Source organism: Triturus cristatus, chromosome 2_2 (assembly GCF_964204655.1).
Source record: "Triturus cristatus chromosome 2_2, aTriCri1.1, whole genome shotgun sequence".
In the NCBI taxonomy this organism is placed as follows: domain Eukaryota; kingdom Metazoa; phylum Chordata; class Amphibia; order Caudata; family Salamandridae; genus Triturus; species Triturus cristatus.
In genome coordinates, this window is record NC_140582.1 from 1,265,249,298 (window position 1) to 1,265,273,485 (window position 24,188).

The 24,188-nt window shown below is 47.7% G+C and overlaps 1 protein-coding gene across 1 annotated transcript in view; it reads right to left on the reverse strand.

The window, feature by feature from the left end:
• LOC146863561 (CD5 antigen-like) overlaps positions 1 to 24,188 on the reverse strand; it is a 1,059,357-nt gene that overhangs the window by 801,310 nt on the left and 233,859 nt on the right. The window lies entirely within an intron of this gene.

Consider the following 24,188-nt stretch of genomic DNA (forward strand, 5'->3'; position numbering starts at 1 on the left):
GTTGTTAGTAGCCCATATAGCGATCATCTGCCCATAGTAATCCAACTTAAATCTATCAATAAACCTACAGGCCCTCATGAGACAGGAGCCCAAAATATCACTGTCTCTACAGACGGGCTCAGGATTGTCTGGAGAGGGATCGACAACCAAGAGATCTTATCTACTGTGATCAGGAATAATCCTCTGTTGATCTCCAAATGTTTAGCATTCGGTGGCCCCGACATAATTAAGTCTTTTTGTGATTTATGCATAGTTATAAAAAGGGCAATATCCAGACCGTCAAAAGAACACAATGTAACCGATCAAAGATGGTTCGACACTAATTGCTCGAGGGCCAATAGAGAACTCAGAAAGGCCTTGGCAGTTAAACCCCGAGATGTGTCCCTTGTCAGTTCACTACGCTTTAAATATAAACACGCACTAAAAGTTAGAACTGAGGAGCTTTTAATAAGTCACTGGGATAATCTAACGAAATCTGCTGCCCTAAAAGACTCAACTGGGTTTTGGAGAAATGTAAAGAACTTGAGAGCCCTGGGAAGTAACATCACCCCGATTAACTGCAATATCACAGGAGACTCATGGGTCACCCACTTTTCAAAATTATATGCGGAAGCTGGAGATCATACCGAGGATAATTTCCCAGATAGCACCATAGTTATAACACTAGAGGAGGTAGAGGAAGCTATTGGAAATAGTGCCGGTAACAAGGCACCAGGCCCGGATGGCCTGTCTATCGACCAGATTAAATCCAACACAAGCTTCTGGGCCCCCTTACTCTGTAATCTTTTTAACAACTTGAGTAAGAAATCTATCCCCCCGACATGGTCCAGTAGTACTATTGTACCTATTTTCAAAAAGGGAAATAGGCTGGACCCGGGGTGTTATCGACCAATATCATTGATCGATAATACCCTGAAGGTCCTTGGCAGGGTCTTATTTGACAGAATTAGCACATGGGCAGATGACAACTCTATCATCCACCGCTGCCAGTTAGGCTTTAGGAGCAAACTTGGCACGGTGGAACAATGTCTGAACCTCAACCTTATAATGGCTAAATACACAAGAGCTAAACAATCCCCTCTGTATTTTGGGTTCATGGACCTAAGCTCAGCATTTGATTTTGTAAACCGTTCCCGCTTATGGTCCATTCTTTTAAACTACGGCTTAGATGAACCACTAGTCCACTTTTTGGCCAACCTCCATCGCAACCTGAAGGCCCGCGTCCGAATAAATAATGAAGGCGAGGTCTCAAACGAAATTTTAATAGGAAAGGGGGTCAGACAGGGCTGCGTTCTGGCCCCCTTGCTTTTTATATTATACATCAATGAATTAACCCAATCTTTATGTAACCTGACCAAAGACGTCCCTATGATTAACAAGAAACCAATCCCGGCGTTACTCTACGCGGATGATGCGGTACTCATGGGCCGCACTCCGAATGCCCTGCGTATTTTAATTTCGGGATTCGTTGACTACATGTCTGACTTAGGTTTGTGCACTAATTTCAGTAAATCTTTTATAATGACCTGTGGTCCTAAAAACTATAAAATCCCAAAGATTGTGATCGGTCAAAACTCCTTAAAAAGCACTTGCACTTTCCCATATTTGGGCCTGCTATTTTCAAATAGCGGCTCGTGGCAACCCCACGTTGCAATGGGGAGAAATAAACTCTCAAAATCGATTAACTCTGTTATCTCTCTCCGCCAACCGCGCCAGGCGGACGTGGTTTCCAGCCTATTACAAATTTATCGGAGCCAATGCCTCCCAACTGGCACATACGGGGCTGAAGTTTGGGGGTTTTCGAACTGTTCCGAACTACAGAGAGAAGAGAACAGATTTTGCCGGAAAATCTTGGGGGGAGTCATTAGTGCACCAACTACTGTATGCCGTGATGAATTAAAACTACATTATGTTGAGGATTTTATAAGAGCCAGACCCGCACTGTTCTGGTTAAGGGTCTGGAAAAACCCGGCAGCTTCCATGTCCCGCGAGATTATTATGGACTGTCTGAATTGCGAGAATGTCGACTTAATCCCCTGGACTAATGCGGTAGAAAAGAGCCTCATGAGTGTTAATTATGGTCATCTTTTTACATACCCCGACCAGATTGATGGCTCCCACAAAAATTTAGTGAGAAGGGCACTCTATCAGCATTACCACAAAGAGAGGGAAAGAGTAGATTCTGTGAAACCATCTACTATCAATTATTTACAAATCCAGGAATCATCCCTTGAATTCTCGATGTTACCTCAGCCCTATTTACGTAAAAAATTGGGCAGATGGAAGAGGACCTTACTCTTCAGATTCAGGGACCGGAGTATTATTAATCTTATCTGCTTTCCATTGGGTTACATTAAAAATCTGGAAAAATTAAATTGCCCATGTGACCATGGTGGAACCCAGAGTATGTTACACTTTATTTTTGGCTGTGGTTTTTACATGAAGTTTACAAGGCACTATTTAATCCCCTATTGTAGAAAACATGATTTGACCGACCTCAATCATGCTTGTAGACATTTTTTAATGTTGGGATCTGATGAATTAATTTTTAGAGTTAGCAATTTTCTTAATGCTATTGTATGCTCACGCAGGTCCCTGAGAATTGATTAATTTTATACCAAGATATGCACTTTGCACTTTAAAACATGATTTGCACTAACCTAATGTGTTATAACGCATCTGTCTTGTTTTCATAATACCTATATTTATCCTTTGCTATACACTGCTATATATTGTATCTAAGGTGGTTTTATGCATTGTACAGTATAAAGGTCATTTGAGTTTTCATTGCTGTTTTTATAAATTATATCTGTAAATGATAAGTTGTGGCCCAAAATTGCAGTATCATATGTGTATTTTTTTAAAAAATTTACTTTGTGCTTTTATGGATGGTTTTTGAAATCCGAATAAAGTATATTTGAATTGAATTGAATTGATAATGATCTGAGGAGAATCCTCGGTTCATTTTGTACCAGAAGGAGCATAACATTCAAGGACATGAAGAGCTAATGATCTAAGGAGAGGCCTCAGTTCATGGTGTACCAGGAGGAGCGCATCTTCTAAGGACGAAAAGATCTAACGAGCTGAGGAGAAGCCTCTGTTCATGGTGTATCAGGAGGCGCGCAACATTCAAGGATGAGAAGAACTAACGAGCTGGAGAGTAGACTCTGTTCATGGTGTACCAGGAGGAGCACAACATCCAAGGAAAAGAAGAACTAACAAGCTGGAGAGAAGACTCTGTCCTGGTGTACTAGGAAGAGCACAAGATCCAAGGACGAGAAGAGCTAACGAGCTGGAGATAAGCCTCTGTTCATGGTATACCATGAGGATAACAAGATCCAAGGACGAGAAGAGCTAACGAGCTGAGGAGAAGCCTTTGTTCATGGTGTATCAGGAGGTGCGCAACATCCAAGGACGAGAAGTACTAATGAGCTTTAGAGTAGACTCTGTTCATGGTGTACCAGGAGGAACACAAGATCCAAGAACCAGAAGAGCTAGCAAGCTGAGGATAAGCTCTCTTCATGGTTCATCAGGAGGAGCACAACATCCAAGGACAATAAGAGCTAACGATCTGAGGAGAAGCCTCGGTTCATTTTGTACCAGAAGAAGCAAAACATTCAATGACAAGAAGAGCTAATGATTTAAGGAGAGGCCTCAGTTCATGGTGTACCAGGAGGAGCGCAACATCCAAGAACGAGAAGAGCTAACGAGCTGAGGAGTAGCCTCTGTTCATGGTGTATCAGGAGGAGCACAAGATCCAAGGACGAGAAGAGCTAATGAGCAGAGGATAATCCTCTCTTCATGGTGCATCAGGATGAGAGCAACATCCAAGGACAAGAAGAGCTAATGAGCTGAGGATAATCCTCTCTTCATGGTGCATCAGGAGGAGCGCAACATCCAATGACAAGAAGAGCTAACGATCTGAGGAGAAGCCTCGGTTCATTTGTACCAGAAGGAGCATAACATCCAAGGACGAGAAGAGCTAATGATCTAAGGAGAGGCCTCAGTTCTTGGTGTATCATGAGGAGCACAACATCCAAGGACGAGAAGAGCTAACGAGCTGATGAGAAGCCTCTGTCATGGTGTATGAGGAGGAGCGCAACATCCACGGACAAGAAGAACTAACAAGCTGGATAGAAGACTCTCTTCATGGTGTATCAGGAGGGGCACAAGATCCAAGGACGAGAAGAGCTAAGGAGCTGGAGAGAAGTCTCTGTTCATGGTGTTCCAGTATAAGCACAAGATCCAAGGACGAGAAGAGCTAACGATCTGAGGAGAAGCCTCGGTTCATTTTGTACCAGAAGTAGCATAGCATCCAAGGACGAGAAGAGCTAATGATCTAACGAGAGGCCTCAGTTCATGGTGTATCAGGAGAAGCGCAACATCCACGGACAAGAAGAACTAACAAGCTAGATAGAAGACTCTCTTCATGGTGTATCAGGAGGGGCACAAGATCCAAGGACGAGAAGAGCTAACGAGCTGGAGAGAAGTCTCTGTTCATGGTGTTCCAGGATAGGCACAAGATCTAAGGACGAGAAGAGCTAACAAGCTGAGGAGAAGCCTTGGTTCATTTTGTACCAGAACTAGCCAAACAATCAAGGAAAAGAAGAGCTAATGACCTAAGGAGAGGCCTCAGTTCATGGTGTACCAGGAGGAGCGCAACATCCAAGGACGAGAAGAGCTAACGAGCTGAGGAGAAGCCACTGTTCATGGTGTATCAGGAGGAGCGCAACATCCAAGGATGAGAAGAACTAACAAGCTGGAGAGAAGACTCTGTTCATGATGTACCAGGAGCATCACAAGATCCAAGGACGAGAAGAGCTAACAAGCTGCAGAGAAGCCTCTGTTCATGGTGTACCAGGAGGAGCACAAGATCCAAGGTTGAGAAGACCTAACGAGCTGGACAGAAGCCTCTGTTCATGGTGTACCAGGAGGAGCACAAAATGTAAGGATGAGAAGAGCTAACGAGCTGAGGAGAAGCCTCTCTTCATAGTACATGAGGAGGAGCGCAACATCCAAGAACGAGATGAGCTAACAATCTGAGGAGAAACCTTGGTTCATTTTGTAGCAGAAGGTGCATAACATCCAAGGACTAGAAGAGCTAATGATGTAGGGAGAGGCCTCAGTTCATGGTGTATCAGGAGGAGCACAAGATCCAAGGACGAGAAGAGCTAACGAGCTGAGGAGAAGACTCTCTTCATGGTGCATCAGGAGGAGCGCAACATCAAAGGACGTGAAGAGCTAAGGAAGAGAAGCCTCGGTTCATTTTGTACCAGAAGGAGAATAACATTCAAGGACGAGAAGAGCTAATGATCTAAGGAGAGGCCTAAGTTCATGGTGTACCAGGAGGAGCGCAACATCCAAGGACGAGAAGAGCTAGCAAGCTGAGGAGAAGCCCCTGCTCATGGTGAATCAGGAGGAGCGCAACATCCAAGGACGAGAAGAACAATCGAGCTGGAGAGACGACTCTGTTCATGGTGTACCAGGAGGAGCACAAGATCAAAGGACGAGAAGAGCTAACAAGCTGGAGAGAAGCCTCTGTACGTGGTGTACCAAGAGGAGCACAAGATCCAAGGACGAGAAGAGCTAACGATCTGAGGAAAATCCTCGGTTCATTTTGTACCAGAAGGAGCATGACATCTAAGGACGAGAAGAGATAATGATATAAGGAGAGGCCTCCGTTCATGGTGTACAAGGAGGAGCACAACATCCAAGTACGAGAAGAGCTAGCAAGCTGAGGAGAAGTCTCTGTTCGTGGTGTATCAGGAGGAGCGCAACATCTAAGGACAAGAAGAACTAACGAGCTTTAGAGAAGACTCTGTTCATGGTGTAACAGTAGGAACACAAGATCCAAGAACCAGAAGAGCTAGCAAGCTGAGGATAAGCCTCTCTTCATGGTTCATCAGGAGCAGCACAACATCCAAGGACAATAAGAGCTAACGATCTGAGGAGAAGCCTCGGTTCATTTTGTACCAGAAGAAGCAAAACATTCAATGACGAGAAGAGCTAATGATCTAAGGAGAGGCCTCAGTTCATTGTGTACCAGGAGGAGCGCAACATCCAAGAACGAGAAGAGCTAACTAGCTGAGGAGTAGCCTCTGTTCATGGTGTATCAGGAGGAGCACAAGATCCAAGGACGAGAAGAGCTACTGAGCAGAGGATAATCCTCTCTTCATGGTGCATCAGGAGGAGAGAAACATCCAAAGACAAGAAGAGCTAATGAGCTGAGGATAATCCTCTCTTCATGGTGCATCAGGAGGAGCGCAACATCCAATGACAAGAAGAGCTAACGATCTGAGGAGAAGCCTTGGTTCATTTTGTACCAGAAGTAGCATAACATCTAAGGATGAGAAGAGCTAATGATCTAAGGAGAGGCCTCAGTTCATGGTGTATCAGGAGGAGCGCAACATCCACGGACAAGAAGAACTAACAAGCTAGATAGAAGACTCTCTTCATGGTGTATCAGGAGGGGCACAAGATCCAAGGACGAGAAGAGCTAACAAGCTGGAGAGAAGTCTCTGTTCATGGTGTTCCAGGATAGGCACAAGATCCAAGGACGAGAAGAGCTAACGAGCTGAGGAGAAGCCTTGGTTCATTTTGTACCAGAACTAGCCAAACAATCAAGGAAAAGAAGAGCTAATGACCTAAGGAGAGGCCTCAGTTCATGGTGTACCAGGAGGAGCGCAACATCCAAGGACGAGAAGAGCTAACGAGCTGAGGAGAAGCCTCTGTTCATGGTGTATCAGGAGGAGCGCAACATCCAAGGATGAGAAGAACTAACAAGCTGGAGAGAAGACTCTGTTCATGATGTACCAGGAGCATCACAAGATCCAAGGACGAGAAGAGCTAACAAGCTGCAGAGAAGCCTCTGTTCATGGTGTACCAGGAGGAGCACAAGATCCAAGGTTGAGAAGACCTAACGAGCTGGACAGAAGCCTCTGTTCATGGTGTACCAGGAGGAGCACAAAATCTAAGGATGAGAAGAGCTAACGAGCTGAGGAGAAGCCTCTCTTCATAGTACATGAGGAGGAGCGCAACATCCAAGAACGAGATGAGCTAACAATCTGAGGAGAAACCTTGGTTCATTTTGTAGCAGAAGGTGCATAACATCCAAGGACTAGAAGAGCTAATGATGTAGGGAGAGGCCTCAGTTCATGGTGTATCAGGAGGAGCACAAGATCCAAGGAGGAGAAGAGCTAACGAGCTGAGGAGAAGTCTCTCTTCATGGTGCATCAGGAGGAGCGCAACATCAAAGGACGTGAAGAGCTAAGGAAGAGAAGCCTCGGTTCATTTTGTACCAGAAGGAGAATAACATTCAAGGACGAGAAGAGCTAATGATCTAAGGAGAGGCCTAAGTTCATGGTGTACCAGGAGGAGCGCAACATCCAAGGACGAGAAGAGCTAGCGAGCTGAGGAGAAGCCCCTGCTCATGGTGTATCAGGAGGAGCGCAACATCCAAGGACGAGAAGAACAATCGAGCTGGAGAGAAGACTCTGTTCATGGTGTACCAGGAGGAGCACAAGATCCAAGGACGAGAAGAGCTAACAAGCTGGAGAGAAGCCTCTGTACGTGGTGTACCAAGAGGGGCACAAGATCCAAGGACGAGAAGAGCTAACGATCTGAGGAAAATCCTCGGTTCATTTTGTACCAGAAGGAGCATGACATCTAAGGACGAGAAGAGATAATGATATAAGGAGAGGCCTCCGTTCATGGTGTACAAGGAGGAGCACAACATCCAAGTACGAGAAGAGCTAGCAAGCTGAGGAGAAGTCTCTGTTCGTGGTGTATCAGGAGGAGCGCAACATCTAAGGACAAGAAGAACTAACGAGCTGGAGAGAAGACTCTGTTCATGGTGTACCAGGAGGAGCATAAGATCCAAGCAAGAGAAGAGCTAACGAGCTTTAGAGAAGCCTCTGTTCATGATGTACCAGGAGGAGCACAAGATCCAAGGACGAAAAAAGCTAACGAGCTAAGGAGAACCCTCTCTTCATGGTGAATCAGGAGGATCACCAGATCCAAGGACGAGAAGAGCTAACTAGCTGAGGAGAAGCCTCTCTTCATGGTGCATCAGGAGGAGCGCAACATCCAAGTACGAGAAGAGCTAACAATCTGAGGAGAAGCCTCTGTTCATGGTGTATCAGGAGGAGAGCAACATCCAAGGACAAGAAAACCTAATGATCTGAGGAGAAGTCTTGGTTCATTTTCTACCAGAAGGAGCACAAGATCCAAGGACGAGAATAGCTAATGATCTAAGGAGAGGCCTCAGTTCATGGTGTACCAGGAGGAGCACAACATTAAAGGACGAGAAGAGCTATCGAGCTGAGGAGAAGCCTCTGTTCATGGTGTATCAGTAGGAGAGAAATATCCAAGGACGAGAAGAGCAATGATCTAAGGAGAGGCCTCAGTTCATGGTGTACCAGGAGGAGCGCAACATCCAAGGAAAAGAAGAACTAACAAGCTGAAGAGAAGACTCTGTTCATGGTGTACCAGGACGAGCACAAGATCCAAAGGACGAGAAGACCTAACAAGCTGGACAGAAGCCTCTGTTCATGGTGTACCAGGAGGAGCACAAGATCTAAGGATGAGAAGAGCTAACGAGCTGAGGAGAAGCCTATCTTCATGGTACATGAGGAGGAGCGCAACATCCAAGAACGAGATGAGCTAACAATCTGAGGAGAAACCTTGGTTCATTTTGTAGCAGAAGGAGCATAACATCCAAGGACGAGAAGAGCTAATGATGTAAGGAGAGCCCTCAGTTCATGGTGTCTCAGGAAGAGCACATGATCCAAGGACAAGAGGAGCTAACGAGCTGAGGAGAAGACTCTCTTCATGGTGCATCAGAAAGAGCGCAACATCCAAGGACGAGAGGAGCTAATAAGCTGAGAAGCCACTGTTCATGGTGTACAAGGAGGAGAGCAACATCCAAGGAAAAGAAGAACTAAGAAGCTGGAGAGGAGACTCTGTTCATGGTGTACCAGGAGGAGCACAAGATCTTAGGACGAGAAGAGCTAACGAGCTGGAAAGAAGCCTCTGTTCATGGTGTAACAGGAGGAGAACAAGATCCAAGGACGAGAAGAGCTTACGAGCTGAGGAGAAGCCTCTCTTCATGGTGCATCAGGAGGAGCGCAACATCAAAGGACGTGAAGAGCTAAGGAAGAGAAGCCTCGGTTCATTTTGTACCAGAAGGAGAATAACATTCAAGGACGAGAAGAGCTAATGATCTAAGGAGAGGCCTAAGTTCATGGTGTACCAGGAGGAGCGCAACATCCAAGGACGAGAAGAGCTAGCGAGCTGAGGAGAAGCCCCTGCTCATGGTGTATCAGGAGGAGCGCAACATCCAAGGACGAGAAGAACAATCGAGCTGGAGAGAAGACTCTGTTCATGGTGTACCAGGAGGAGCACAAGATCCAAGGACGAGAAGAGCTAACAAGCTGGAGAGAAGCCTCTGTACGTGGTGTACCAAGAGGAGCACAAGATCCAAGGACGAGAAGAGCTAACGATCTGAGGAAAATCCTCGGTTTTTTTTGTACCAGAAGGAGCATGACATCTAAGGACGAGAAGAGATAATGATATAAGGAGAGGCCTCCGTTCATGGTGTACAAGGAGGAGCACAACATCCAAGTACGAGAAGAGCTAGCAAGCTGAGGAGAAGTCTCTGTTCGTGGTGTATCAGGAGGAGCGCAACATCTAAGGACAAGAAGAACTAACGAGCTGGAGAGAAGACTCTGTTCATGGTGTACCAGGAGGAGCATAAGATCCAAGCAAGAGAAGAGCTAACGAGCTTTAGAGAAGCCTCTGTTCATGATGTACCAGGAGGAGCACAAGATCCAAGGACGAAAAAAGCTAACGAGCTAAGGAGAACCCTCTCTTCATGGTGAATCAGGAGGATCACCAGATCCAAGGACGAGAAGAGCTAACTAGCTGAGGAGAAGCCTCTCTTCATGGTGCATCAGGAGGAGCGCAACATCCAAGTACGAGAAGAGCTAACAATCTGAGGAGAAGCCTCTGTTCATGGTGTATCAGGAGGAGAGCAACATCCAAGGACAAGAAAACCTAATGATCTGAGGAGAAGTCTTGGTTCATTTTCTACCAGAAGGAGCACAACATCCAAGGATGAGAAGAACTAACGAGCTGGAGAGTAGACTCTGTTCATGGTGTACCAGGAGGAGCACAACATCCAAGGAAAAGGAGAACTAACAAGCTGGAGAGAAGACTCTGTTCATGGTGTACTAGGAGGAGCACAAGATCCAAGGACGAGAAGAGCTAACGAGCTGGAGAGAAGCCTCTGTTCATGGTATACCAGGAGGATAAAAAGATCCAAGGACGAGAAGAGCTAACGAGCTGAGGAGAAGCCTTTGTTCATGGTGTATCAGGAGGTGCGCAACATCCAAGGATGAGAAGAGATAATGATCTGAGGAGAATCCTCGGTTCATTTTGTACCAGAAGGAGCATAACATTCAAGGACGTGAAGAGCTAATGATCTAAGGAGAGGCCTCAGTTCATGGTGTACCAGGAGGAGCGCATCTTCTAAGGACGAGAAGATCTAACGAGCTGAGGAGAAGCCTCTGTTCATGGTGTACCACAAGGAGCACAAGATTCAAGGACGAGAAGAGGTATCATACTGAGGAGAAGCCTCTCTTCATGGTGCATCAGAAGGAGCGCAACATCCAAGGACGATAAGAGCTAATGAGCTGAGAAGCCACTGTTCATGGTGTACCAGGAGGAGAGCAACATCCAAGGAAAAGAAGAACTAAGAAGCTGGAGAGGAGACTCTGTTCATGGTGTACCAGGAGGAGCACAAGATCCTAGGACGAGAAGAGCTAACGAGCTGGAGAGAAGCCTCTGTTCATGGTGTACCAGAAAGGAGAACAAGATCCAAGGACGAGAAGAGCTTACGAGCTGAGGAGAAGCCTCTCTTCATGGTGCATCAGGAGGAGTGCAACATCCAAGGACGAGAAGAGATAATGATCTGAGGAGAATCCTCGGTTCATTTTGTATCAGAAGGAGCATAACATTCAAGGACGTGAAGAGATAATGATCTAAGGAGAGGCCTCAGTTCATGGTGTACCAGGAGGAGCGCATCTTCTAAGGACGAGAAGATCTAACGAGCTGAGGAGATGCCTCTGTTCATGGTGTACCAGGAGGAGAAGAAGATCCAAGGACGAGAAGAGCTTACGAGCTGAGGAGAAGCCTCTCTTCATGGTGCATCAGGAAGAGTGCAACATCCAAGGACGAGAAGAGATAATGATCTGAGGAGAATCCTCGGTTCATTTTGTAACAGAAGGAGCATAACATTCAAGGACATGAAGAGCTAATGATCTAATGTGAGGCCTCAGTTCATGGTGTACCAGGAGGAGCGCATCTTCTAAGGATGAGAAGATCTAACGAGCTGAGGAGAAGCCTCTGTTCATGGTGTATCAGGAGGCGCGCAACATTCAAGGATGCGAAGAACTAACGAGCTGGAGAGTAGACTCTGTTCATGGTGTACCAGGAGGAGCACAACATCCAAGGAAAAGAAGAACTAACAAGCTGGAGAGAAGACTCTGTCCTGGTGTACTAGGAAGAGCACAAGATCCAAGGACGAGAAGAGCTAACGAGCTGGAGATAAGCCTCTGTTCATGGTATACCATGAGGATAACAAGATCCAAGGACGAGAAGAGCTAACGAGCTGAGGAGAAGCCTTTGTTCATGGTGTATCAGGAGGTGCGCAACATCCAAGGACGAGAAGTACTAATGAGCTTTAGAGTAGACTCTGTTCATGGTGTACCAGGAGGAACACAAGATCCAAGAACCAGAAGAGCTAGCAAGCTGAGGATAAGCTCTCTTCATGGTTCATCAGGAGGAGCACAACATCCAAGGACAATAAGAGCTAACGATCTGAGGAGAAGCCTCGGTTCATTTTGTACCAGAAGAAGCAAAACATTCAATGACGAGAAGAGCTAATGATTTAAGGAGAGGCCTCAGTTCATGGTGTACCAGGAGGAGCGCAACATCCAAGAACGAGAAGAGCTAACGAGCTGAGGAGTAGCCTCTGTTCATGGTGTATCAGGAGGAGCGCAAGATCCAAGGACGAGAAGAGCTAATGAGCAGAGGATAATCCTCTCTTCATGGTGCATCAGGATGAGAGCAACATCCAAGGACAAGAAGAGCTAATGAGCTGAAGATAATCCTCTCTTCATGGTGCATCAGGAGGAGCGCAACATCCAATGACAAGAAGAGCTAACGATCTGAGGAGAAGCCTCGGTTCATTTTGTACCAGAAGGAGCATAACATCCAAGGACGAGAAGAGCTAATGATCTAAGGAGAGGCCTCAGTTCATGGTATCATGAGGAGCACAACATCCAAGGACGAGAAGAGCTAACGAGCTGATGAGAAGCCTCTGTCATGGTGTATCAGGAGGAGCCCAACATCCACGGACAAGAAGAACTAACAAGCTGGATAGAAGACTCTCTTCATGGTGTATCAGGAGGGGCACAAGATCCAAGGACGAGAAGAGCTAACGAGCTGGAGAGACGTCTCTGTTCATGGTGTTCCAGTATAAGCACAAGATCCAAGGACGAGAAGAGCTAACGAGCTGAGGAGAAGCCTTGGTTCATTTTGTACCAGAACTAGCCAAACAATCAAGGAAAAGAAGAGCCAATGACCTAAGGAGAGGCCTCAGTTCATGGTGTACCAGGAGGAGCGCAACATCCAAGGACGCGAAGAGTTAACAAGCTGAGGAGAAGCCTCTGTTCATGGTGTATCAGGAGGAGCGCAACATCCAAGGATGAGAAGAACTAACAAGCTGGAGAGAAGACTCTGTTCATGATGTACCAGGAGCATCACAAGATCCAAGGACGAGAAGAGCTATCAAGCTGCAGAGAAGCCTCTGTTCATGGTGTACCAGGAGGAGCACAAGATCCAAGGACGAGAAGACCTAACGAGCTGGACAGAAGCCTCTGTTCATGGTGTACCAGGAGGAGCACAAAATCTAAGGATGAGAAGAGCTAACGAGCTGAGGAGAAGCCTCTCTTCATAGTACAGGAGGAGGAGCGCAACATCCAAGAACGAGATGAGCTAACGATCTGAGGAGAAACCTTGGTTAATTTTGTAGCAGAAGGAGCATAACATCCAAGGACTAGAAGAGCTAATGATGTAAGGAGAGGCCTCAGTTCATGGTGTATCAGGAGGAGAACAAGATCCAAGGACGAGAAGATCTAATAAGCTGGAGAGAAGCCTCTGTACATGGTGTACCAAGAGGAGCAGAAGAGCTAACGATCTGAGGAGAATCCTCTGTTCATTTTGTACCAGAAGGAGCATGACATCTAAGGACGAGAAGAGATAATGATATAAGGAGAGGCCTCCGTTCATGGTGTACAAGGAGGAGCACAACATCCAAGTACGAGAAGAGCTAGCAAGCTGCGGAGAAGTCTCTGTTCGCGGTGTATCAGGAGGAGCGCAACATCTAAGGACAAGAAGAACTAACGAGCTGGAGAGAAGACCCTGTTCATGGTGTACCAGGAGGAGCATAAGATCCAAGCAAGAGAAGAGCTAACAAGCTTTAGAGAAGCCTCTGTTCATGATGTACCAGGAGGAGCACAAGATCCAAGGACGAAAAAAGCTAACGAGCTAAGGAGAACCCTCTCTTCATGGTGCATCAGGAGGATCACCAGATCCAAGGACGAGAAGAGCTAACTAGCTGAGTAGAAGCCTCTCTTCATGGTGCATCAGGAGGAGCGCAACATCCAAGTACGAGAAGAGCTAACAATCTGAGGAGAAGCCTCTGTTCATGGTGTATCAGGAGGAGAGCAACATCCAAGGACAAGAAGACCTAACGATCTGAGGAGAAGTCTTGGTTCATTTTCTACCAGAAGGAGCACAAGATCCAAGGACGAGAATAGCTAATGATCTAAGGAGAGGCCTCAGTTCATGGTGTACCAGGAGGAGCACAACATCCAAGGACGAGAAGAGCTATCGAGCTGAGGAGAAGCCTCTGTTCATGGTGTATCAGGAGGAGAGAAATATCCAAGGACGAGAAGAGCAATGATCTAAGGAGAGGCCTCAGTTCATGGTGTACCAGGAGGAGCGCAACATCCAAGGAAAAGAAGAACTAACAAGCTTAAGAGAAGACTCTGTTCATGGTGTACCAGGACGAGCACAAGATCCAAGGACGAGAAGACCTAACAAGCTGGACAGAAGCCTCTGTTCATGGTGTACCAGGAGGAGCACAAGATCTAAGGACGAGAAGAGCTAACGAGCTGAGGAGAAGCCTCTCTTCATGGTACATGAGGAGGAGCGCAACATCCAAGGACGGGAACAGCTAAGGAAGAGAAGCCTCGGTTCATTTTGTACCAGAAGGAGAATAACATGCAAGGACGAGAAGAGCTAATGATCTAAGGAGAGGCCTAAGTTCATTGTGTACCAGGAGGAGCGCAACATCCAAGGACGAGAAGAGCTAATGAGCTGAGGAGAAGCCCCTGCTCATGGTGTATCAGGAGGAGCGCAACATCCAAGGACGAGAAGAACAATCAAGCTGGAGAGAAGACTCTGTTCATGGTGTACCAGGAGGAGCACAAGATCCAAGGACGAGAAGAGCTAATAAGCTGGAGAGAAGCCTCTGTTCATGGTGTACCAAGAGGAGCACAAGATCCAAGGACGAGAAGAGCTAACGATCTGAGGAGAAACCTTGGTTCATTTTGTACCAGGAGGAGCATGACATCTATGGACGAGAAGAGCTAATGATCTACGGAGAGGCCTCAGTTCATGGTGTACAAGGAGGAGCGCAACATCCAAGTACAAGAAGAGCTAGCAAGGTGAGGAGATGTCTCTGTTCGAGGTGTATCAGGAAGAACGCAACATCCAAGGACATGAAGAACTAACGAGCTGGAGAGAAGACTCTGTTCATGGAGTACCAGGAGGAGCATATGATCCAAGCAAGAGAAGAGTTAACGAGCTGGAGAGAAGCCTCTTTTCATGGTGTACCAGGAGGAGCACAAGATCCAAGGACGAGAAAAGCTAACGAGCTGAGGAGAACCCTTTCTTCATGGTGCATCAGCAGGAGAGCAACAGCCAAGGAGGAGAAGAGCTAACGATCTGAGGAGAAGCCTCGTTCATTTTTTACCAGAAGGATTTTAACATCCAATGAGAAGAAGAGCTAATGTTCTAAGGAGAGGCCTCAGTTCATGGTGTACCACGAGGATCACAAGATCCAAGGACGAGAAGAGCTAACGAGCTGAGGAGAAGCCTCTGTTCATGGTGTATTAGGAGGAGAGCAATATCCAAGGACAAGAAGACCTATCGATCTGAGGAGAAGTCTTGGTTAATTTTGTAGCAGAAAGAGCCCAAGATTCAAGGACGAGAAGAGCTAATGATCTAAGGAGAGGCCTCAGTTCATGGTGTACCAGGAGGAGCACAACATCCAAGGACGAGAAGAGCTATCGAGCTGAGGAGAAGCCTCTGTTCATGGTGTTTAAGGAGGAGAGTAACATCCAAGGACAAGAAGACCGAACGATATGAGGAGAAGTCTTGGTTCATTTTGTAGCAGAAGGAGCATAACATCCAAGGACGAGAAGAGCAATGATATAAGGAGAGGCCTCAGTACAAGGTGTACCAGGAGGAGCGCAACATCCAAGGATGAGAAGAGCTAATGAGCTGAGGAGAGGCCTCAGTTCATGGTGTACCAGGAGGAGCACAACTTCCTAGGATGAGAAGAGCTAACGAGCTGGAGAGAAGTCTCTGTTCATGGTGTATCAGGAGGAGCGCAACATCCAAGGATGAGAAGACCTAACGAGCTGGAGAGAAGACTCTGTTCATGGTGTACCAGGAGGAGCACGATATCCTAGGACGAGAAGAGCTAACGAGCTGGAGAGAAGCCTCTGTTCATGGTGTTCCAGGAGGAGCACAAGATCCAAGGACGAGAAGAGCTAACGAGCTAAGGATAAGCCTTGGTTCATTTTGTACCAGAACTAGCATTGCATCCAAGGAAGAGAAGAGCCAATGATCTAAGGAGAGGCCTCAGTTCATGGTGTAGCAGGAGGAGCGCAACATCCAAGGATGAGAAGAACTAACGAGCTGGAGGGAATACTCTGTTCATGGTATATCAGGAGGAGCGCAACATCCAAGGATGAGAAGAACTAACGAGCTCGAGAGAATACTCTGTTCATGGTGTACCAGGAGGAGCACAAGATCCAAGGACGAGAAGAGCTAACGAGCTGGAGAGAAGCCTCTGTTCATGGCGTACCAGGAGGAGCACAAGATCCGAGGACGAGAAGAGCTAATGAGCTGAGGATAAGCCTCTCTTCATGGTGCATCAGGAGGAGCGCAACATCCAAGGACTAGAAGAGCTAACAATCTGTGGAGGACCCTCGGTTCATGTTGTACCAGAAGGAGCATAACATCCAAGGACGAGAAGAGCTAATGATCTAAGGAAAGGCCTCAGTTCATTGTGTACCAGGAGGAGCACAACATCCAAGGACAAGAAGAGCTAACGAGCTGAGGAAAAGCCTCTGTTCATAGTGTATCAGGAGGAGCACAACATCCAAGGATGAGAAAAACTAACGAGCTAGAGAGAAGACTCTGTTCATGGTGTATCAGGAGGAGCACAAGATCCAAGGATGAGAAGAGTTAATGAGCTGAAGAGAGGCCTATGTTCATGGTGTACCAGGAGGAGCAGCACAAGATCCAAGGACGGGAAGAGCTAACGAGCTGAAGAGAGGCCTATGTTCATGGTGTACCAGGAGCAGCACAAGATCCAAGGATGAGAAGAGCTAACGAGCTGGAGAGAAGCCTCTCTTCATGGTGCATCAGGAGGAGCGCAACATCCAAGGACGAGAAGAGCTAACGATCTGAGGTGAGAAATAACCGGTGGGTATTCAACAGCAGGGCTCAAACAAGGCTGTGTCTATGCCCCCTCGATATTCAACAGCAGGGCTCAAACAAGGCTGTGTCTTTCCCCCCTCGATATTCAACAGCAGGGCTCAAACAAGGCTGTGCCTTGGCACCCTCGATATTCAACAGCAGGGCTCAAACAAGGCAGTGTCTTGGCCCTCTTGATATTCAACAGCAGGGCTCAAACAAGGCTCTGTCTTGGCCCCCTTGATATTCAAGAGCAGGTCTCAAACAAGGTTGTGTCTTGGCCCCATCAATATTCAACAGCAGGGCTCAAACAAGGCTGTGTCTTGGCACCCTTGAAATTCAAAAGCACAGCTCAAACACGGCTGTGCCTTCGCCCCCTCGATATTCAACAGCAGCACGGCTCAAACAAGACTGTGTCTTTTGCCCCTTGATATTCATCAGCAGGGCTCAAACAAGGCTGTGTCTTGGCCCCCTCGATATTCAAAAGCAGGGCTCAAACAAGGCTGTGTCTTGGCCCCCTTGATATTCAACAGCAGGGCTCAAACAAGGCTGTGTCTTGGCCCCTTCGATATTCAACAGCACAGCTCAAACAAGGCTGTGTCTTGGCCCCCTTTGATATTCAACAGCGCAGCTCAAACAAGGCTGTGCCTTGGCCCCCTTGATATTCAGTAACAGGACTCAAACAAGGCTGTGTCTGGCCACCTTGATATTCAACAGCACAGCTCAAACAAGGCAGTCTCTTGGCCCCCTTCATATTCAAAATTGGGCTCAAACAAGGCTGTGTCTTGGCCCCCTTGATATTCAACAACAGGGCTCAAACAAGGCTGTGTCTTGACCCCCCCGATATTCAACAGCAGGGCTTGATCAATGCTGTGTCCTGGCCCCCTTGATATTCAACACCAGGGCACAAAGCAGGCTGTGTTTTGGCCCCTAAGACATTCAACAGCAGGGCTCAAACAAGGCAGTGTCTTGGACCCCTCGATATTCAACTGCAGGGCTCAAGTAAGTCTGTGTCTTGGCCCCCTAGATATTCAACAGCAGGGCTCAAAAAAGGCTTGGCCTCCTTGATTATTAAGAGCGTGGCTCAAACAAGGCTGTGTCTTGGCCCCTTCGATATTCAACAGCACAGCTCAAACAAGGCTGTGTCTTGGCCCCCCTTGATATTCAACTGCGCAGCTCAAACAAGGCTGTGCCTTGGCCCCCTTGATATTCAGTAGCAGGGCTCAAACAAGGCTGTGTCTGGCCACCTTGATATTCAACAGCACAGCTCAAACAAGGCAGTGTCTTGGCCCCCTTGATATTCAAAATTGGGCTCAAATAAGACTGTGTCTTGGCCCCCTCGATATTCAACAACAGGGCTCATACAAGGCTGTGTCTTGACCCCCCCAATATTCAACAGCAGGGCTTGATCAATGCTGTGTCCTGGCCCCCTTGATATTCAACACCAGGGCACAAAGCAGGCTGTGTTTTGGCCCCTAAGACATTCAACAGCAGGGCTCAAACAAGGCAGTGTCTTGGACCCCTTGATATTCAACTGCAGGGCTCAAGTAAGTCTGTGTCTCGGCCCCCTAGATATTCAACAGCAGGGCTCAAAAAAGGCTTGGCCTCCTTGATTATTAAGAGCGTGGCTCAAACAAGGCTGTGTCTTGGCCCCCTCGTTATTCAACAGCAGGGCTCAAACAAGGCTATGTCTTGGCCCCCTCGATATTTAACAGCACAGTTCAAACAAGGCTGTGTCTTGGCCCCCTCGATATTCAACAGCAGGGCTGAAACAAGGCTGTGTCTATGCCCCCTTGATATTCAATAGCAGGGCTCAAACAAAGCTGTGACTTGGCTCCCTTAATATTCAACAGCAATCCTCAAACAAGTCTGTGCCTTTGCCCCCTCTATATTTAACAGCAGGGCTCAAAAAAGGCTTTGTTTTGGCCTATTGCTTATCAACAGCACGGCTCAAGCAAGGCTGTTCCTTGGCCCCCTTGATATTTAACAGCAGGGCTCTAACAAGGCTGTGTCTTGGCCCCCTCAATATTCAACTGCAGGGCTTAAACAAGGCTGTGTCTTTCCCCCCCTCGATATTCAACAGCAGGGATCAAACAAGGCTGTGTGTTTGCCCCCTCAATATTCAACAGCATGGCTCAAACAAGGCTGTGTTTTGGCCACCTTGATATTGAACAGCAGGGCTCAAACAAGGCTGTGTCTTGGCCCTCTTGATATTCAACAGCATGGCTCAAACAAGGCTCTGTCTTGACCCCCTTGATATTCAAGAGCAGGGCTCTTACTAGGCTGTGTCTTGGCCCCTTAGATATTCAAAAGCACAGCTCAAACACGGCTGTGTCTTGGCCCCCTCGATATTCAACAGCAGCACGGCTCAAACAAGACTGTGTCTTGTGCCCCTTGATATTCATTAGCAGGGCTCAAACAAGGCTGTGTCTTGGCCCCCTCGATATTCAACAGCAGGTCTCAAACAAGGCTGTGTCTTGGCCCCCTTGATAGTCAACAGCAGGGCTCAAACAAGGCTGTGTCTTTGCCCCTTCAATATTCAACAGCACAGCTCAGACAAGGCTGTGTCTTGGCCCCCTTTGATATTCAACAGCGCAGCTCAAACAAGGCTGTGCCTTGGCCCCCTTGATATTCAGTAGCAGAGCTCAAACAAGGCTGTGTCTTGGCCCCCTTGATATTCAACAGCAGGGCTCAAATAAGGCTGTGTCTTGGCCCCCTCGATATTCAACAGCAGGGCTCAAACAAGGCTGTGTCTTGGCCCTTTTGATATTGAATGGCAGGGCTCAAACAAGGCTGTGTCTTGGCCCCCTTGATATTCAACACCAGGGCACAAACAAGGCTGTGTTTTGGCTCCTAAGATATTCAACAGCAGGGCTCAAACAAGGCAGTGTCTTGGTCCCCTCGATATTCAACTGCAGGGCTCAAGTAAGGCTGTGTCTTGGCCCCCTAGATATTCAACAGCAGGGCTCAAAAAAGGCTTGGCCTCCTTGATTATTAAGAGCAGGGCTCAAACAAGGCTGTGTCTTGGCCCCCTCATTATTCAACAGCAGGGCTCAAACAAGGCTATTTCTTGGCCCCCTCGATATTTAACAGCACAGTTCAAACAAGGCTGTGTTGTGGCCCCCTCGATTTTCAACAACAGGGCTCAAACAAAGCTGTGTCTCGGCCCCTTCGATATTCAATAGAAGGGCTCAAACAAGGCTGTGTTTTGGCACCCTCGATATTTGACACCAGGGCTCAAACAAGGCTGTGTCTTGTCCCCTTCGATATTCAACATCAGGGCACAAGCAAGGCTGTGACTTGGCCCCCTTGATATTCAACAGCTTAGCTCAAACAAGGATGTGTCTTTGCTCCCTTGATATTCAACAGCAGGTCTCAAACAAGGCTGTGTCTTGATCCCCTTGATATTCAACAGCAGGGCTCAAACAAGGCTGTATCTTGGGCCCCCTTGATATTCAACAACAGGGCTCGAACAAGGCAGTGTCTTCGCCCCCTCGTTATTCAACAGCACAGCTCAAATACGGCTGTGTGTTGGCCCCCTCGATTTCGAACAGCAGGGCTCAAACAAGGCTGTGTCTATGCCCCCTTGATATTCAACAGCAGGGCTCAAACAAGGCTGTGTCTTGGCCCCCTCAGTATTCAACAGCAGGGCTCAAACAAGGCTGTGTCTTGGCCCCCTGATATTCAACAGCAGGGCTCAAAAAAGGCTTTGTCTTGGCCCCCTTGATATGCAACAGCACAGCTCAAACAAGGCTGTGTCTTGGCCCCCTCGCTATTCAACAGCAGGGCTCCAACAAGGCTGTGTCTATGCCCCCTTGATATTCAACAGCAGGGCTCAAACAAGGCTGTGTCTTGGCCCCCTCAATATTCAACAGCAGGGCTCAAAGAAAGCTGTGTCTTGGCCCCCTCGATATTCAACAGCAGGGCTGCAAAAAAGGCTGTGTCTTGGCCCCCTAGATATGCAACAGCACAGCTCACACAAAGCTGTGTCTTGGCCCCCTCGATATTCAACAGCACAGCTCAAACAAGGCTGTTTCTTGGCTCCCTCGATATTCAACATCAGTGCTCAAACAAGGCTGTGTCTCGGCCCCTTCGATATTCAACAGCACAGATCAAACAAGGCTGTGTCGTGGCCCCCTCGATTTTTAACAGTAGGGCTCAAACAAAGCTGTGTCTCGGCCCCTTCGATATTCAATAGAAGGACTCAAACAAGGCTGTGTCTTGGCCCCTTCGATATTCAACAGCGGGGCTCAAACACGTCTCTGTCTTGGCCCCCTCGATATTCAACAGCAACATGGCTCAAACAAGACTGTGTCTTGTGCCCCTTGATATTCATCAGCAGGGCTCAAACAAGGCTGTGTCTTGGCTCCCTTGACATTCAAGAGCAGAGCTCAAACAAGGCTGTGTCTTGGCCCCCTTGATATTCAAAAGCACAGCTCAAACACGGCTGTGTCTTGGCCCCCTCGATATTCAACAGCAACATGGCTCAAACAAGACTGTGTCTTGTGCCCCTTGATATTCATCAACAGGGCTCAAACAAGGCTGTGTCTTGTCCCTCTCGATATTCAACAGCAGGGCTAAAACAAGGCTGTGTCTTGGCTCCCTTGATATTCAACCGCAGGGCTCAAACAAGGCTGTGTCTTTCCCCCCTCGATATTCAACAGCAGGGCTCAAACAATGCTGTGTCTTGGCCCCCTCGATATCTAACAGCATGGCTCAAACAAGGCTGTGTTTTTTGGCATCCTTGAAATTGAAAACCAGGGGGCAAACAAGGCTCTGTTTTGGCCACCTTGTTATTCAAGAGCAGGTCTCAAACAAGGTTGTGTCTTGGCCCACTCAATATTCAACAGCAGGGCTCAAATAAGGCTGTGTCTTGGCCCCCTTGATATTCAAAAGCACATCTCAAACACGGCTGTGCCTTGGCCCCCTCGATATTCAACAGCAACATGGGTCAAACAAGACTGTGTCTTGTGCCCCTTGATATTCATCAGCAGGGCTCAAACTAGGCTGTGTCTTGCCCCCTTTGAAATTCAACTGCAGGGTTCAAACAAGGATATGTCTTGGCCCCCTCAATATACAACATGACTGCTCAAACAAGGCTGTGCCTTGGCCCCCTTGATATTCAACAGCAGTGCTCAAACAAAGCTGTGTCATGACCCCCTTGATATTCAATAGTAGGGCTCAAACAAGGCTGTGTCTTACCGCCTCGATATTCAATAGCAGGGCTCAAACAAGGCTGTGTCTATGTCCCCTTGATATTCAATAGGAGGGGTTAAACAAGGCTGTGTCTTGGCCCCCTCAATATTCAACAGCAGGGCTCAAACAAGGCTGTGTCTTGGCCCTCTCAATATTCAACAGCAGGGCTCAAACAAGTCTTTGTCTTGGCCCCCTTGATATTCAACAGCACAGCACAAACTAGGCTGTGTCTTGCCCCCTTTGAAATTCAACAGCAGGGTTCAAACAAGGATGTGTCTTGGCCCCCTCGGTATACAACATGACTGCTCAAACAAGGCTGTGCCTTGGCCCCCTTGATATTCAACAGCAGTGCTCAAACAAAGCTGTGTCATGACCCCCTTGATATTCAATAGTAGGGCTCAAACAAGGCTGTGTCTTGGCCGCCTCGATATTCAACAGCAGGGCTCAAACAAGGCTGTGTCTATGTCCCCTTGATATTCAACAGGAGGGGTCAAACAAGGCTGTGTCTTGGCCCCCTTGATATGCAACAGCATATCTCAAACAAGGCTATCTCATGGCCCCCTCTATATTCAACAGCAGGGCTCAAACAAGGCTGTGTCCATGCCCCCTTGATATTCAACAGCAGGCCTCAAACAAGGCTGTGTCTTGGCCCCCTCAATAATCAACAGCAGGGCTCAAACAAGGCTCTGTCTTGGCCCCCTCGATATTCAACAGCAGGGCTCAAAAAAGGCTTAGTCTTGGCCCCCTTGATATGCAACAGCACAGCTTAAACAAGGCTGTGTCTTGGCCCCCTCGATATTGAAAAGTAGGGCTCAAACAAGGTTGTGTCATGGCCCCCTCGATATTCAACAGCAGGGCTCAAACAAGGCTGCGTCTTGGCCCCCTCGATAGTAAACAGCAGGACTCAAACAAGGCTGTGTCTAGGCCCCTTCGATATTCAATAGCAGGGCTCAAACAAGGGTGTATTTCGGCCCATTCGATATTCAATAGCACAGTTTAAACAAGGGTGTGTCTTAACCCCCTCGATGTTCAACAGCAGGGCTCAAACAAACCTGTGTCTCGGCCCCTTCGATATTCAATAGAAGGGCTCAAACACGGCTGTGTTTTGGCACCCTCAATATTTGACACCAGGGCTCAAACAAGGCTGTGTCTTGGCCCCTTCGATATTCAACAGCAGGGCTCAAGCAAGGCTGTGTCTTGGCCCTCTTGATATTCAACAGCTCAGCTCAAACAAGGATGTGTCTTGGCTCCCTTGATATTCAACAGCAGGGCTCAAACAAGGCTGTATCTTGGCCCCCTCGATATTCAACAAAATGGCTCGAACAAGGCAGTGTCTTCGCCCCCTCGATATTCAGCAGCACAGCTCAAACAAGGCTGTGTGTTGGCCCCCTCGATATTCAACAGCACATCTCAAACAAGGCTGTGTCTATGCCCTCTTGATATTCAACAGCAGGGCTCAAAAAAGGCTGTGTCTTGGCCGCCTCGATATTCAACAGCAGGGCTCAAACAAGGCTGTGTCTATGTCCCCTCGATATTCAACAGCACGGCTCAAACAAGGCTGTGTCTATGCCCTCTTGATATTCAACAGCAGGGCTCAAAAAAGGCTGTGTCTTGGCCGCCTCGATATTCAACAGCAGGGCTCAAACAAGGCTGTGTCTATGTCCCCTTGATATTCAACAGGAAGGGTCAAACAAGGCTGTGTCTTGGACCCCTCAATATTCAACAGCAGGGCTCAAACAAGGCTGTGTCTTGGCCCCCTTTGAAATTCAACAGCAGGGTTCAAACAAGGATGTGTCTTGGCCCCCTCGATACACAACATGACTGCTCAAACAAGGCTGTGCCTTGGCCCCCTTGATATTCAACAGCAGTGCTCAAACAAGGCTGTGTCATGACCCCCTTGATATTCAATAGTAGGGCTCAAACAAGGCTGTGTCTTGGCCGCCTCGATATTCAACAGCAGGGCTCAAACAAGGCTGTGTCTATGTCCCCTTGATATTCAACAGGAGGGGTCAAACAAGGCTGTGTCTTGGCCCCCTTGATATGCAACAGCATATCTCAAACAAGGCTATCTCATGGCCCCCTCTATATTCAACAGCAGGGCTCAAACAAGGCTGTGTCTATGCCCCCTTGATATTCAACAGCAGGGCTCAAACAAGGCT